Here is a 17087-nt window from a genome sequence, read left to right on the forward strand (position 1 = left end):
TGGGCCTGACAGCTTCAGAAGAAACAGCCAAAGAGCATGATTGGAGACGTTCTTGCCATCTACATCAGGCAAGTATTTTGGAAGCAAAGGCAAGGGGCAGACGGAAGCTGTCATCTTATACACACAGACATTTGAGATTAGTAACTCATTTGCTTGTTGTTTTTAGTTTAAAAGCTCTTCATTGTCAAGTTTTGACAGTACTTTTGAAAGTATTTCACAAACTACTTCTGTATTTCAGCCTTTTCATCCTTCTTGCTAGAGTGAATAGGAATATCTGATCCTTATAAAGTAAACAAAGACACTAAATAAAGCAATTCACTTAAGATATGCAAAGAGAAGCCTCCCACTAAGACAAGGTTAGTCTCTTGTTGGTTGGAAGGATTTCACTCTTTAATATGTGTCTTTTGGATCAAGGCTGCTGCCTGGTATTAAGTCTAATCACTGACAACAGGTATAACATCAACTGGATATGTTATCTATTACCTGGAAAAAAAAATTTTTACTTGTTAATAGTCCAAAATTTGTTAATTCAGTCCTGTTTCATTATAAATATCATTTATGACTTTAAGTATAGAACAACTAACTTATTGCAACATTTAAAATAATATATTCATAATAAATAGAAGATTGCTTTTACTGGATCTTATTATCCTTTCTTTGATTGTACTGTACACTTCTTCCTAAGGATTTCTACAGGCTACCTTATGGATTAGTTTTTTTTTAATATTAACTTTGTGACCAGAGGCCCAGATTAAGGTAAGTGCTTTCTTGTGATGAACATATATGAAAATGTAATTCTCTTCTCATAGGGAATGGCATATAGACATAAGTAGGGGAGAAGAGAAGAATAATCAATTACATAGACATTATGTGCATTTTTTCAAATAATTGTGTTTTTCAGATCAGAAAGTAAATATCAAACCTTTACTCTGCTCTTCTAGACAGTATTTATCATCTTTTTTTTTTCATGGCTGTTTTGTTCAGGGATGGATCATCACCTCTCAGAATAATAACAGAACTTTTGCTTTATATCTAATGACATTTATCCAGTTACAACCTTCTAAGAAAAATTCAGTTCTAAGCAAAAAAAGCATCTAGTACACTGAGTTGGTCCTACAAACAGCAAACTGGGAAGTGTAGACATGTTGTAAACCAAGAATTTATGTCTTTTTTTTTTTCCAGTTGTTTGGGTGCAGAACTCTAATTTTTACATTTTGTTGCAGGCAAATGGTGAAAGTTCTATGAAGGTTAGATCCTGCACTTTCTGTTAACATTTATCCATGGAAAGAAAATCCGGGACAGTATATGTATTAACCAACTCAGAATTGCTCTGAGGCATGGAATAATCAGTAACAGGTGCTAAATTAGGAGAAAGATCTGGAAGCAGTAGTAGTTCTGAAAAACTGCACTGCAACTGAAGTGCCACATATAAAAAGAATGCTGATACAAAAGCACAGTAGTAGAAAAAGGAATGCATGTAAAAGTTTGGGCAGAATTGAAATCAGGGGGGTGAAAAGAATTTCCATAGAAATTGATCTAACAAACCAGTCTCTGGGCATTAAATTGAGAAAGTTGTACAACTCCCTGTACTTAGACAAACACCAAGAAACAAGAGTCACCTCAAATCAAGGAAGCTCACGTTAGCTTATATCAAGAATCATAGAATTACAGAATCACAGGATGGTTTGGGTTGGAAGTGACCTTAAGGATCATCTAGTTCCAACCCCCATGACATGAGCAGGGACATCTTCCAGTCTTGCTCAAAGCTTCATTCAACCTGGCCTTGAACACTTCCAATAATGGGGCATCCCCATCTTCTTTGGGCAACCTGTTCCAGTGTCTCACAGGCATAGTGAATTTTTCCCAATATCTAATCTAAATCTATTCTCTTAAAACCAGAAGACCTAAGAAGACATGAAAGTGGCATAAAATCACTTTTGTACTCAGCCATGACTTTTGGGTATTTCCCACTACAGTACAGTAGTGGGAATTACACTGCAAATGTCATCATTGGGTGATAAAACACTTCAAGTTATGGCACCTCATCACATTGCTTTGCTTGTGTTCTTCTGAAGAAAGACTTCTCTCTGTGCTCATTCTTCACTATGCTAAGAAATAAGATAACCCAAAACATCCTAAACCGTGTTCCTTTTAGAACATTAAATAAATGCATCAGCTCTTGAATAAATAATATAACTCAATTTGCATTTGAAATGTTTGGGCAAAACCTGCAAAAGCTCTATCTATTCTATCTCACTGCTAGTTAAGATAGTAATTATATATTTGGCCAAGCCAAAAATTTGCTTGATATGCTTTTTAGTCACATTTTAGTAACTAAGTATACCACTGATTTTCTTGTTTTCTGCTTTCCTCTTATGTAGCTGGTTTCTGAAAACTTTTGAACAGCCTGCTGAATTCTTTTTCCTGCATTCTTTCCCTTATGCATCATGCGGCGTATCTTTTCTTGATACATCTCTGGCTTTTGCATTAGGAGAGAGAAATGTTCAATTTCCTGTGTATTGCCTGTAATATGTTAACCCATTTTTAATTCTTTTGTAGACAAATATAATTTAGAAGAACATAGAAATAACCATATTGATTCAGACTAAATCCTATATCTGACAGTGGCCAATTGCAAAGGAACACCATGAGAACAAAGTGAACAAATAATGCTCACAGTTGATCTCCTCAGCTTTCAGAAATCAATGTTTCAGGGAATTTCTGAGGAAAGATACTGTCTGTATTATAGCTCATTATTTTTTACCTACTATTTTCTGTAGCCATTCTTTTAATCCAAACAGATTTTCTCAATGAGTTTCCAAATTTAAATAATCTTATTTAAATCTACTAAGGATTCCACCTGATGCCCTTTATTTCTTAAATTGTTCCACTTCTTAACCTTCTTCATGCTTCTCCCTATATTACAACCTGTTTCATATTCCCCTCAGCTGCCTGTTGTTCAAACTAATGGTGATAGGTCAGTTAATCTCTTCACTGATAGAAGGAGATTAAAGGAATCCCATCACTTGATTACGTTTGTTGTCTTTCCTTTCACCTTTTGCAATTCTACTCCTTTTTTGAATAGGGGAAACTGTATTTCCACTATGTTGAGGATGTTTGAATGCTTATGCTACAGCTATGTTTTCAATTTTTTTTCTCTAATCTTTCCCTATTAACCCATAATGTATTCTACCATATTTTTTTTAATTCATGATGAAAACTGAGAAGAATACAAGTATGGTGTGTAAATAAGTAACTGGGAACAGTGCACTGTGTAGACAGAAATGGATTATTTTCCATGTGCACTCTTTATCACAAATTTACATTGTTTTTAAGAACAATTTTATTGCTTGATATTTTTCTCATTCAAAGCTGTGAGAAGTTAAACCTTCTGTTAATGCTTGAACTTATTGAAAGGCCAGATGGAAGTAAAGGAGGAACAAAATATTCATTACTTGTGCAAAGTTCTTGAATTAAGATCTAAAGTAGCAGTCATTAAATATATCTAGACTGAAAGAAAATATGAAGTGAAAGATCCCTTTAAATCTGCACCAAATCCTGAGTACATTCATCTGAATATCTCAAGTAAAGTCCATACTCAGTCAACACAGAATCAAACTTTTTTTCTTACATCATAAAATTAGCAGTCCCACCACCAGTATTTCCTGCCTATTTTGTGATTTTTGTTAAAGTTCTAGTCAGATATATAGTCTATGACAGCAGCAGATACTCAACACCCTTGAAAGCCCATGCCTCTTTTCTAAAAGCTGTCAGCATTGCTGTTAATGACTTTTATCCCCCACTTTTTTCTTGAGTATTTCTCTGCCTTTTAGACACAGACCTAAACAGCTCAAGTTTGACATTCATTTGCAGACTTTGTGGGAAGTCTATCCCATTTTGTGCCCAGTGTTTGACTGAGAAATTTAGCTGAAAGAAACAGAACAAAGAATTTACTATTTCTCTGTTTTTTCCTGCCTGAAACTATTAGTACTAGAAATACAAAATAAACAAATAGAGACCCTATTCTTACAAAATATGCCATATAGCTGTGTTTTCAAAGGCCATATAAAGTCTGGGTAAGCTTTTTGAAAAATGTTACGATTTTTGATACTGAAAAAATTAAATGGATAATTAGATATAGAAAAGTGCATTTAGAAATCAAAGCAAATAACAAAATACCTTTCTTAAATTACATGAACACTTTCAAAAGGCTAAGTTGTTGTTAAAGTCACAGATTAGTAAACATGGTTATATTGATGCAGAAGATCACAGAAAGATATTCTGTCTTTGCAGTTTCATGCATACAGAAATGTAGTAATGTGCGACATGGTGTCCTCCAGAGACATAAGAAAATGAATTCCAAAATTTTCAGGGATATATCTCATTTTAGACTACTCCAGGCCCTACTTCCAAATAGTCTCTTTGTTTATACTATCTTGTGCTGTTCATCTTTGTTTTAAAGGCCATCTGTGAAATAAGCTATTAGAACCCATATAAAAACTACTGAATTTATTTGAACTGTAAATGTCTTGAACTCAGACCCATATTTTCTAGTTAAATACCCAAATATTTGATCATGACCACAGGAAGTGAAGCTGATGGTGACTCAAGTCATCCTGAAGAACTCCAGTTCTGCAAGTCCAATTCAACATGCTGGTAAATAGGACTCCCACAGCAAATACAAAAGGTGATAAAAAAATTGCAGTATTTGCAAAGTTAAACCAAGTATACAGTATATTTTTATATACAAAGTAGTAGCTACTGAACTACTACCAGAAATGCCTGCAATCCAACAATACTGAAAAAGTTACTGTATTAAGGAACATATGATTTGCACTCCTTTTTTAAAGTTATTTTCTGTTTCTTTTTGCTAACTTCACTGCCACAGTTTGATTTCAAATAAAGAAAAACCTTTCTTTTTTCCAATAAGAAAAACTTTTCTTTCCAAGCAATTTGTTCCTTGCTGGTCATACTTCTACACTACCAGGTCTTTCCACAGGTTTCTGAATCTCAGAAGAGTTTCTTAATTCACAGCTAATCTTGCCTACATGTCTCTCAGGTGTTGTAGTCATATTTATTTTCCTTTTAACTGAAGCAGTGTAAACAGGAACTGTCACACCCACCAATAAATCTAGCCATAATTATGTTAAAAAACCTGGAACATAGCTTCTTACCTAGGAAGATTCTTCATCCTTTTGTTTTCCTTTTTTATTCTCCCCCTCCTCTTTCTGCTAACTTCTCTCCCTTTGGAAAAATTACTGACAAGAATCTCCAGAAAACATTATGAAGATGAGCAACATGTCATTTCTTCCTCAAATCTCACAGATCTCTCAAAAGGTTTGCAATGAAGTTTAAACCTACTTATGCCTCTGATTAGAAATTAGAGATTAATAAGGATTGGCATAAGCATTTCACAAAGAATCTGTAATTATAGCTACACAAATGAACAGGGGAAAAATACAAAGGAACTGTGATGCCACTCAGACGTCTCCTTTTTTATAAAATTAATGAAATGTTTCCAATTTCATTTTCTGGGGCTGATCAAGAAAGTATTCTGCTGGAAAGAAACCAAATGATGGCAAATATGCAAGATTTCTAATACAATATTTGCATTTTGACAGTCACACATTCTCCATTCTGATTGTGTGCATTTTTTTATATAGTTTCAGTCAAAAGATGTTATTAAACATGAAAAGGCTAAAATGTATGAATAATAGCTACTTCATCAATGCAATTCATTAAGTGAACAGAAGCAACCTTGGTAAGTCTGTGATACAGAGAGAACACTGTATATATATATATATATATATATATGACATAATTACTTTTTTTATTTTTTGATATATCTTCATATTCAGTGTCTTTCACAAGACTTCCATCAGACTTTAATTCAACTACAATTGTTTGACCTCATACATTTGCCACACAGTATCCAGTCAGTAGTCTTCAATGTGAACACAAATAACCCTTTACATCCCTTACCCCTATCAGTCCATTGACTGCAAGGATAGGATGCCAGTGAGGATTAGCAATGATAAATAGCATTTTAGACACACTGATTTCAAAGTGAATAACAAAAGAATATGTAAGGAGAAATTAGGAAAAGCTACTCACATTATTTTCTCTAAGCCTCACTGTCTCTAAGCACGTAAATATGGTTACAGCCTAAGAAGTACTCTTATGATCAGGCTCAAGTTCTCAGTTTGAGTGACCACAGCTCACTATATCCATGCTACCCTTTGGAGCAGAAATCAATGTAAATCACTGAGCCCTGTGCCTGGATTTTCTGACCTGGAGAAACAGTAAGCTTGCATCAGTTTAGACCTAACATGACAGCTAATGTGTAGATTTTCCTGAAGAGTGATCTCAATGCAGTCAACTGAAGACTGCCAATATAGCCTTATGTTAAAAGCCAGTCTAAGCCTGTTTCAGACAAAAAAGAATACCAAAATCCAACACAAAAAACCCAAAACCCACAAAAAACAAAACCTAATCATCCTGGAAATAATCGCTTTCAGACATTGGAAGCTTTCACATTTATATGATTTTTTAAAATCACAAACCAGAGGATACTCTGTTACTCCAAACATACTGATACAGAAAGAATACAGGGACCTCATCTAAAACACAGAGGGATGCAAACAAAAATAATAAAATTAATCAAGATTGTTTATAGTTTTGTATATATGGCAACAACTCCTGTAGAAACTGTAAGCATAAATTATATAATATTTAATGAACGATCTCTTTTCCTTTAGAAAACTGTTTAGAAAAGTAAATATACATACACTCAATCAATACTTGAGAGCATGTCTGCCTGATATTCTATATTACAAGGAATGAGAATTTCATCACTGATGGCAGCATGTATTCAAAAAGGTTCACACAGAAGACAGAAAATTACATACACTTTAAGAAGCCTCAGCATTACATCTATAGTAGTTTATATGGCATTATCTTTATTTTTACCAATTAAATGAAAATAACTATCATTTGCAATAAACTGACATTTATATTGCCAATTTTGTACGGACTACATAATAACTACCTTTAAAAAATATTATGATCTATGATCTTCTTTAATACCTTTAAAAAAGCTGCTATTTTCAGATTTTGTTTTGTTTTGTTAGCCCATTTTTATGTATACCTAAAAAAATGTGGTTGTAAAATACAATGTGAAATCACTGGAATATTTAAATAGTGATAAAAATTTAGTGCTAGATGCCCAACCATCTAATACTGCTTACTACAGGCCACTGAAATTAATAACATAATGGCTTACGGTTAATAAAGTATTGATACTGTTAAGAGACAAATTACTGCCAAAAGAAAAGTGATTTGTTTTACAACCATAGCTTGTGTAATAGTTTACATATTAGGCAGAACAAAAACCTATGCAATGCCAAAAGACTGACACCTTAATATATTTTCTCCCTCAGGACAATTGTGAATGTAATTTCAGCTATTCCTACTTGCCTTTTTCAAAATAACAGCACCACTTTTATTACTTTTTATACTTGCAGAGGGAATTGTTTCTTATTTTGATTGTATATATTTCTTAAACCATTTTTTTATGGTTATAAGAATTATCTTCTTGATAGCAAAGCATGATCTTTAATGAAAATTACACAGGCAGCCTTCTTGGCTGTGTTATGTCCTCCCCTTCCTTCCTTCCCTCCTTCCCTCCCTCCTTCCTTCCCTCCTTCCTTCCTTCCTTCTTCTTTCCTACCTCCCTTCCTCTATTAAACCTATATTAATTATGGAATTAATTATATAATTCCATATTTAAAATTAATAATATCGTTATAATTAATTATATTAATAATTATATAATGCTAATTTTAATCTGATTTATTTCATGCCATATGGATAGACACATTAAATAAGAAAAATAAAACACAAAACAATCCAAAATGACAGAAAAATTGTCAAAACAAACAGGGTAAGATATTTGATCCATAAAGGGATAATCTGCCAGAACTTGTCAATATTCAGTTAAGAAATCCTGCAGCATGGCATGTCAGAAACTCATTAAAATGAACAAGTCTCTTTGTAGGCTTGCCAGTCCATCCATGCACTCTAGGCTGCACGATCAATAAGTAATGAATGCTTATAAAGTGACACTATCAGCAAGGGAAGTATTTGTACTAATGAAGAACAGAGGGGACTTAGCAAAGGAAATACCCATACTGTTACTGCATGTTAGACTAAAATTCATAAAGGAACTGAATCTGGGTCTGGGCTGTTGCTGTTTGAGGAGTATTAGATATAAGAGCCAAAGAAAAAATTAGTAAGTGCTCAAGAAGAAACTTAACTGCTTATGCATCCTGTGAGTTTATTCCTGTGCTAACTCATTAAGAGAGATTTTTGCTATTAACAGCTTTTCTTACTTTCTTAAAGTAGAACCCTTTTTTTTTAGCATTATCTGAGGTCTTTTTTCTGGCATAGATTCTGATTAGTCTTAAGACTATCCACACATACAATAAAAAGGGCTGACCCTATACAGAAAACATAAACAATGACCTTAACAAATTGAATCCAATAAAATTGCTGCAGCAACATAAGTGTGCGGGCAATCATCTATAAGTAAAAGACTTTTACTTACAAAGTGGTATAACCTATTTTACTCACTTGTGGTTGCTATAAATTTACACTATTAAAGCTCTTTTACTATAAAATGGTGGTGAATAGCATCATTATAGAGCTGAGCATCTGCTTTGTGGTGAAGTTTATGAGGAGACCCAGAAAAAAGTATGTCTCTACTTTTACTCTGTAATGCTTATGAAAAAAGCAAATGAGAATCCTTAAATTCCTATATGCTTAATGAATGCACCTATTGACTTGAATGGACAACTGGGTCTGTGGCTCACTCCCAGGCTTGGGGTTGTACTTCATCCTCACTTTATCTGCATTTCTCTTCAGTGGAACCTGACTAAAAAGTTTCTATTTGTATGTCCTGCTGCTTTAAGGCTGCATCCCCATATTTCAACATTCATACAAAAGGAGTTCATGTTCACAGGTTGAAGATGACTTTCATCTAGAGTAAACTAATCCGTAGAAAACATTATGGAGGATTTACCAGAAACATTCAGTGACTTTTCCAGGCAGAACTGGCATATATTTGTGGTGATTTATTTTAATTCAGTCATGGATATTTGCCTTCATTCTTAATAGAATCTCAGTTGTTTTGAGGGTTTTGTTTGTTTGCTTTTGTTGTTGATGTTTATTCTTGATATTAGCAGGTGATGATGCCTAGTCAAAAAGCTAGTATCATGTGAAAGATTTTCAAGGTGAATGCCAAAGTTAGTAAAGTTCTTGGAATTTAAGTTTATGCAGCTCTTATGCTCAGTGCATTGCTGTTCAAGGTGGCATACTATTTTGCACCCACTAAGAAAATGACCTTGTTTAGCAATCTCCACAATTATCTTGGTCATTTAAAACTTGCTTTCTGTGCGTGCCTAAAACTATCAACTCAGAGAATAATTGACATCAGTTCCAAAAATACTATTTTTCCCCATGGGAAATCTTGCAGAAGGTTCTCATGTTCAAACTGGGTAAAAGCACTGCCATTCAAGTAATGGGCAGTACATTTCTTTTAGTGGAAAATACTTTGGGTGCCTATTGCTTTGGGAAACAAGCAGAGAAGTCACAACTGAGAATCAGACAATACTGCTGTGAAGAATATGTTTTGCACTTCCCTTTTTTCTTTCTCAAAGCTACTAGAGAGATGGAAGTTTTTGGCAAATAATGGATGTCAATTTTAACAAGAGTTGTGAGATTTTACTGCAAGCCTCTGTTACATCAGTACAGCACTTAACAATCAAGTTTTCCATTAGTTCCTCAAAACAATGCTAGAAATATGAGCAGACAAAGAAAAATAATCCTTAAGAAAAAAAGGTGTTTTAAAAGATAGGTGCTAGAAAATAGATAAGTTCATTACTAGCAAATATTAGTTCTTTCTTTTTGTGTTTTCTAAGGTGCAGAACCTTCATTTGACCATTCACTGATTTCTTTACAGGCTTTGCAGAAATAGGAGGCTCTGAAATCAGAGGATATCTGAAACTGTTGTATGGGCCACATCTGTAAAACTGTATTAATGAACATTAGAGGTAAAAATGTTACATGCCTCTCTATTTTCAACAAGAACTGCACATGTCAACACAACTTAAAGAATGCAAGACTGACTTGCAGAAGTTGCTTCTGATTTTATGTTTTCTGATATCAGAGAAATAATTTTTTTTTTTTTTGCTTAATTTAGCCAAAGAGGAATAGTAAGTAATGCCTCTGATTTGTCTTCACTGAACTTTGCACTCTAACAGTGAGTTACTCAAACTAGCTGTGTTCTATATGCCTCAGTTAAACCCTGGGCTTCGTATAATAGTCTACAGAGACCTTTACACTGCTTAGTTTACTGAACTTCACCGAATGGTATATCCTGAGTCAAGCAACATAGTAGCAAAGATTTATGACTGTCTGTGTAGCCTTCAGCAAGTTTTCTGTAGCTTGTAGGGCAAAACCAACCCTTTTGTTCTGAGTGACATAAAACAAAACAAAAAAAGAATTTCAGTCTTAACTGGTAGATATTGTTTTAGCAGTTTAACAATAATAATTAGATGTAATGGTATATTTATTTATCTATACAAACTTGCAATGCACTCTTCAAATGTGAATTGTGCGGCTCATTAGTTTGTTTGCCTTGTATTCGTTCTTTCTGACAACTGCAGATGTTTTGTTATTTTCTAATTGTGACTGTATAAATTTGCAAACATAAAACCCGCTCAGTTTTTGACAACTGTTTGTTTGTAAGTTCATAAATGTACAGACTTCTAGCTTTGCAGTTCATTTTTTCATGGCTTAAGGAATTCTGTGCTATTTGCTTTTGTGAGTTCGACCCTCAGGGAAACCTGAATTAAATCAGTGGCTTCCACAGAAAATTACCTGGGATGGTAAGAGATGGAGTTTGTGCTTGTAGGTAAGGTTGTGAAAATATTTCTGTTGCTGTGGTGTGCCCTGATGAATCTCATTTAAGATAAACAAAAAATCTGTAGCTTCTGGAGTGGCTACTGTAGGCCTGGAAAAAAAGTGTAATCTCTCTTATAACACTATGTTGGGCATACTCAGATCTGGTATGCATCTGTCAGTCACAGTGGTGTGTTCTGCTACATTGATATACACCCAATGGGACATGATTTTTATTACCAGCTAGCCTTAAACTCAAGCAAAACAGTGATGAGGAGAAATTTATTACCCATCCATTCACTACCTATCCCTGCCTTGTTAGTGATAGTGGCATGCAGTTAAAAACCTTTTTTATCTTATTTTTTTATCTCAGATATAACACATTTTATCACATTTTAAGGAAATGTGAATTATATTTATTTTGTTACTTCTGGAGATATTGCTTGATATTATTAAGAAGTTGTTTTATAATACCATCCTATTCTCTATTATTTCAACTCAGAATTGATTTTTAAAAATAGACCTTACTCCTCAACCTGCTGCTTTTATCTGTGTATGTTTTTTGATGGTGCTTATCTGATGTATATCAAAGTTTTGACACCAAATATGGACTAACAAATTAAAGAAAGAAAAATAAAAAGAAGTGCAACTTCAAAATAAAATTCTTTCTTCAGTTAAACTGTGACCTCTGCAGATTTAAAATAGGAAGACTTTTGAGCCTGATTTTGACCCTGACTTGGGCTTTGTTCAGCATTCAGATGTAACTTCATGACGTTAATCTGGAAAAGCAATTTGGAATCCGATTCATATGTATATACTCCAGAAATGTTTTTTTTTTTTTTTCCTGAACTATATGCAAGCCTCACTCACAAAGAGGGCCACACACAAAAAAGCAGTGACTAAAAACATTAAAGATGTGGAAGTTTCTTGTGGAAGAATTGAGTATTTCACATAAAGAAAGACAGAGCTTGATGAAATACTAAGTTCTTTTGTATCTTTACTCATTCATGTGGCGTAAAATTAAGAACAAAAGGGACTTCTTGATTAATGACCTCTGCTAATCATTCCAGTAGAATACACAGAGACATTTCTTATTTGATTCCACTACCAAATTAAGTTTGCGTTAATCGTAAATGTCACTTGCACACAAACCACACATAAATATTCAGAGTGATCTATATTTTATCAGTTATAACAGAATGCTTGGCAGGCAGAGTGGGTTTAAACAAGCAATTAGTGAATAAGTTATTAAACATTTTAAATAAATGTGATGCATGAAACCCAAATTAGAGGAGTTCAAAGAAATTTAGCAGAGTCTTGATTACACAGGTGCCTGAGCTAGAGGCGGATTTTCCATGTATAAAAAAAAAAGAATATGCATTAGAGCCTAACATGCCACAGAATATTCTTTCCTTACTTTTCTTTTAATCCTTTTGATAAAGACTTTTGAAAACTTCCCTTGGCAAATCACACAAAAGCAATTTCTGAGAGCCTTTTACTTAGACCTGAATTTGTATTAGCCTTCCTTATGCCTTCTCTGCTTTGCATTGCTCTAAGTTACCACGTCTGCATTCCTGTTTATGACCATACAAGTTCATAGAAAATTAGTTTAAAACTGTCCAGAGAAAAACTTCTATTGGGGATAATATATATTTTTAATTTCACTTTTCAGTATTCACAGAAAATCTGCTTTCATGTTAATTTATTGAGGCACACTGTAAACAATAGAGGGAGTGATATTTCGTATTCTGACTTCCATGGGTAATGCTTTCTTCTTTCAATGGTGTTATTGTATAACAAGGCTTCATGGAAATCTGTTGCTACCTAGTGCGAATAGGGGCTACAAAGCTTTATGTTCTCACAGTTATCTGAACAAACTCCAAAGAAATGGACATGCACAAATTGAAAGAAACTGACTCTGGAAGTGTAAAATAAAACCAAGAAGTTAATATGCAAGTACTCAACCCTGAGCACTCTACAGTTTAACTGTCTCAACTTTACAGTTGAGATCAATGCAATAGTGTACAACAGGAAGTCCTTCAACTCTGTATGGACTGAATGATTATGTACTTAATCTGGAGATGGAGATGGAATACTAATTTGTTTTTAAACCTGGGAGGCTTTGGGTGATTAGGGTGGTACTATATATCACTTCTGTCTGTTTGTGTACAAATTATGTATATAAAAAAATTACACTGGATGCTGGATATCAGGGGCTTATTAACTGAAAGATGTTAATAAGGCTTACAAAAAGTGTGGACAGAAGTGCAGTTACTTCTGTTAAGGTAGAACATCACATATGGTTAACACTTTTATTCAGCTCTTTGTTAATTTCTTTAAAACTGATATTAACCTCAGCCTGGGGCATTTCCTGGAGATTAATCATTGGCTGGGGTTTATAGCCCAAAGCACAGCTTTGAGCTACCAGCTCCTCCCAGGCATTCATTAATCTCCTAGCAGTGCCTCAATGTGTTTTGCTCAAGTAACATTGGAATAAATATGGTAGTTTAGAGCTATTTCAGTATTAGAATTGAGTAAAACTTCCTCCTTTCACCTTCTGACTTCTGGGACATTTATGTCTTTCTAAATCTAAAAGTCTACAATCTGTAACGTAGTCTGGCCCTTATATACTGATAAGCATTTGCTTCATATTTGTATTCCATCAGCACATTTCCCCTTCTAGGTCAAAGGCTGGAGGGAGGCAATTAGGTTCTAAAAACATATAGGGTCTGGATAACCAGAAACAAGATTCTGGGATTCAGTATCACTGCCTTATACTCATTTCTTTAGTATGTGATGCAGACAGTCTTCATATTTCTTATCAGTTAAGGAAAAAGGAAAAAATAGTCTTGTTTCTGATAATACTGCATACTTAAAATTTAGATGTAATCAGCAGTGCAAATGAACATGTGCAATGCTAGTTGGTTTTCAGTTCTGAAAATGAATTAGACTTCTACAGTCCAGTTCCTTGGTCAAATCTGATTGGTTAAATGTCTTGGTAAACTTCTCCACATTTAATTCTAAATCTGATTTTTAAATTAAAAAAAAAATCACTTATAAATTAAATGAAAACTTTACTGCTTCTTTCCTTTGCTATTAAAATTATTTACAGAAAGTGAATGTACGAATAATTAAACCTCCATCTGTGGAAGTTCAGTTCAGCCAAGAGGTGATAGTATTGAAGAATACTGACTGGGGAAGAACACTAGGAAAGAACTGTGATTCACAAGCCTGGTCTAGGCATATTTTTATCAATTTAACTCTTTTTTGGTTCATGCTCATCTTAGAACTATTATCTAATAGCCTTACATGTGCATTCGCTCTTCTTCCTGTTATTTTGGTTATTATCACACAGTATCTCAGAGCTCAGTTTATGGATTGGGAGCAGAAGTATGCCAGATACTCACCAATACAGAAAAAAAGACCCTTCCTGCTTACTAAAGCAACCTATGAGATGAGATAAGGCAAAAAAAACAGTACAGGAAAATACTGAAGAGAAAGTAGACAATATAATACTTGCCTGTTTAACTATTATCGATGTTTTTCAGGCAGCATTATAAATTCAGTTGTTATAGTAGAGACTGGAGAGCACATAATGATTTTCCTTCTAAATACAGAGGGAGGGGCAGCATGAAAAATAATAAGATGATTTGATAAATTCATAGAAAAAAAAGTAATAATTGCTTGAACATCTGTTTATTTATTGTAGTTTTATTCAGTTCTAATGCTAACACAAATTCATAGTGGCCATGAAGGAAATATTAAGCATAACTGGGAGCCATTCAAAAAGTTTGTCTCTTCTTACACATTAGTACTGTAAATGGTTCAAAGTTATTAGTGCGCATTGGAAAAACATAGTTGATGTTGCTTGTGTCAATGGACCTTGAAATGTGTCTCAATAAGGATGTGGACAATAAAAAGTAATAATAGCAGAGGCATCATTAAAATAATAATTAATTCATATTTCCCTTCATTTATCAGATTAGCATAATGAAATTAAATTCCAAGTAATTGCCTCCCACATCTACTTAGATTGAAGACTTGATAATGGCTTGTTTGCTTGTTATTTAACCTATAAAATTTTACCTCTACCTCAAATCTTGCTTAATTTAAAAAAAGAAATTTTAGTGATCATTAAGCCAAAATTTATTTCAAAGTGCATAACATTCTAGTTCAGGCCAAAATTGGTATTAAGCATTGATAAATAATAGAAGAAATGCAGACTTCTACATGGGCAATTCAAGGATCTTTTCTCATTTGTTATTTCACTGTAAATAATTCCTTAAATACTATTACAAAGACACAACCAACAGAAGACATTGGGTATGTTTCTGCAGTGACCATCTATATTTTTCTGCAGAATGCTTTGTGAATGTTTTGTTTACAAATGTTTCTCCTGCATTTGCAGACCAGACACATCAGTAAGTAGTCATTCTGAAGTATCATGCTGAAGTCTGAAATTTTTTGCATACAAAAACTTGGTTGCTAGAAGAATGTGCAAGTAGTTCAGAAAATTGTCTGTACATGTTTGGGGTTTTTTTACAAAAATTGTTAATGTGAACTATAAAAATAGGAATACAAAAACTGGGGTATAGTCTCAAATACTTATGAATACCTAAGGGTATATATTGGAAGCTTTATATTTGACCAGAACTGTACCTGACTAACACAGAGATGCAAAGAAATGATCAAAATAATAGGTTAACAATAGACTGCACTCAGAATATTGTATAGCAGTGCTTTAGTGAACAAGTAGCTGCATTTGTGCTGTCTGATACGTCATTTAGATGTATTAGTTTGAAACAAAATTTTTCTTTTTGACTGAAGCAATGTTTAGAGTTCTGATATGTTGAAAGTTGTATTGGGAGCTAAGAGAGATACTGAAAAACATGCTTTTGCTTAGATGAATATTATAAGTTCATTCTGAGAGACATTCACCTTGGTTTTCAATAGAATTATTATATTCAAAGTTAAAGTTGAAGAAGGTCTCATTTTTGAGGAATTTTAGAGCCAAATAATGTACACTACCAGAATACAGCTGAAAGCAAGATCCCTACCATTCCCAGTCAAGGTAGATATGGTTACAAGCTAGTCTCCAGGCAGGTCTCTTACAAACCCTCCTGTAGATGCATGTATGCATATTTTACAGATTAAAGAGCAAAACAAAAGCAAGCAAGCAGGACAGTAGATGCATAATCCTGAAAATAAATCAATATGACACAGAAGCAATGATGTGCAGCTTATCCTCACTTCTGCAACTGATGATCTTCATTGGTTTGCAATAGTTTTTGCAATACATTCTATGGATAACACACAGATCTTGTGGAGCTAATGTGGATAGAATTATAACTAAACTTTTCTGATCTTCAGGCACCTTAGGCTTGTCAGTCTCCTGCTGTTTACTATCAGTGTTCAATCTGCATAACTTCTGTAGCCCATGAGAACATTTTAGTATTCAATATTGTGTCTTTTTATTCCATCTTTAAAGATTTTCATTTCATTTATGTAGATAGTCTGTACTGTAAGTGGTTGATTGCATAACTTTCATTGTCTCAGATGTTTTTTTTTCATGTATAATAGAGGATCACCAACAAGCAACACTGTAGCTATTATCTGCTTACATTTCCATATTAAACTCCTGTACTCAGTTTTTAATAACACAGCGGTAAAAATCACAGGGTTGAAAGCTGACATTGAAGATGAGTCAATAGGAAAAAAATGGATGTTAGTTTCTCTAAAAATACATTATAACCAGAGCCACTCTACAGGTTGATATTTGTTTTCTGAGTGCCTTTTTTGCTGAAGTGCATCTGGGAAAGTTTATATCCAAATTGTCCCTTGAGCATTTTACAGAACTTCTAGGTTATATTTAATGTTGTTAGAAGACATTATGCATATAATTTGTTTCCTAAGTGGAATGAAAAATTATCAGTCATCAAATGATAAATGCATTATTTAGAATATTATCTTTGGTAGCTTTATATATCAATTAAATCTTAGGATTTGGTGGTTTGCTTGTATATAACACACATCTACATGCAAAGATGGTGGTTCCTTAAAAAGTTAGCATTTATGAAAGGTAGCTGTGCCACTGTAGCTCAGTTAAATAAATGAACTTTTTTAAATAG

This window comes from Melopsittacus undulatus, chromosome 1 (genome assembly GCF_012275295.1).
Source record: "Melopsittacus undulatus isolate bMelUnd1 chromosome 1, bMelUnd1.mat.Z, whole genome shotgun sequence".
In the NCBI taxonomy this organism is placed as follows: domain Eukaryota; kingdom Metazoa; phylum Chordata; class Aves; order Psittaciformes; family Psittaculidae; genus Melopsittacus; species Melopsittacus undulatus.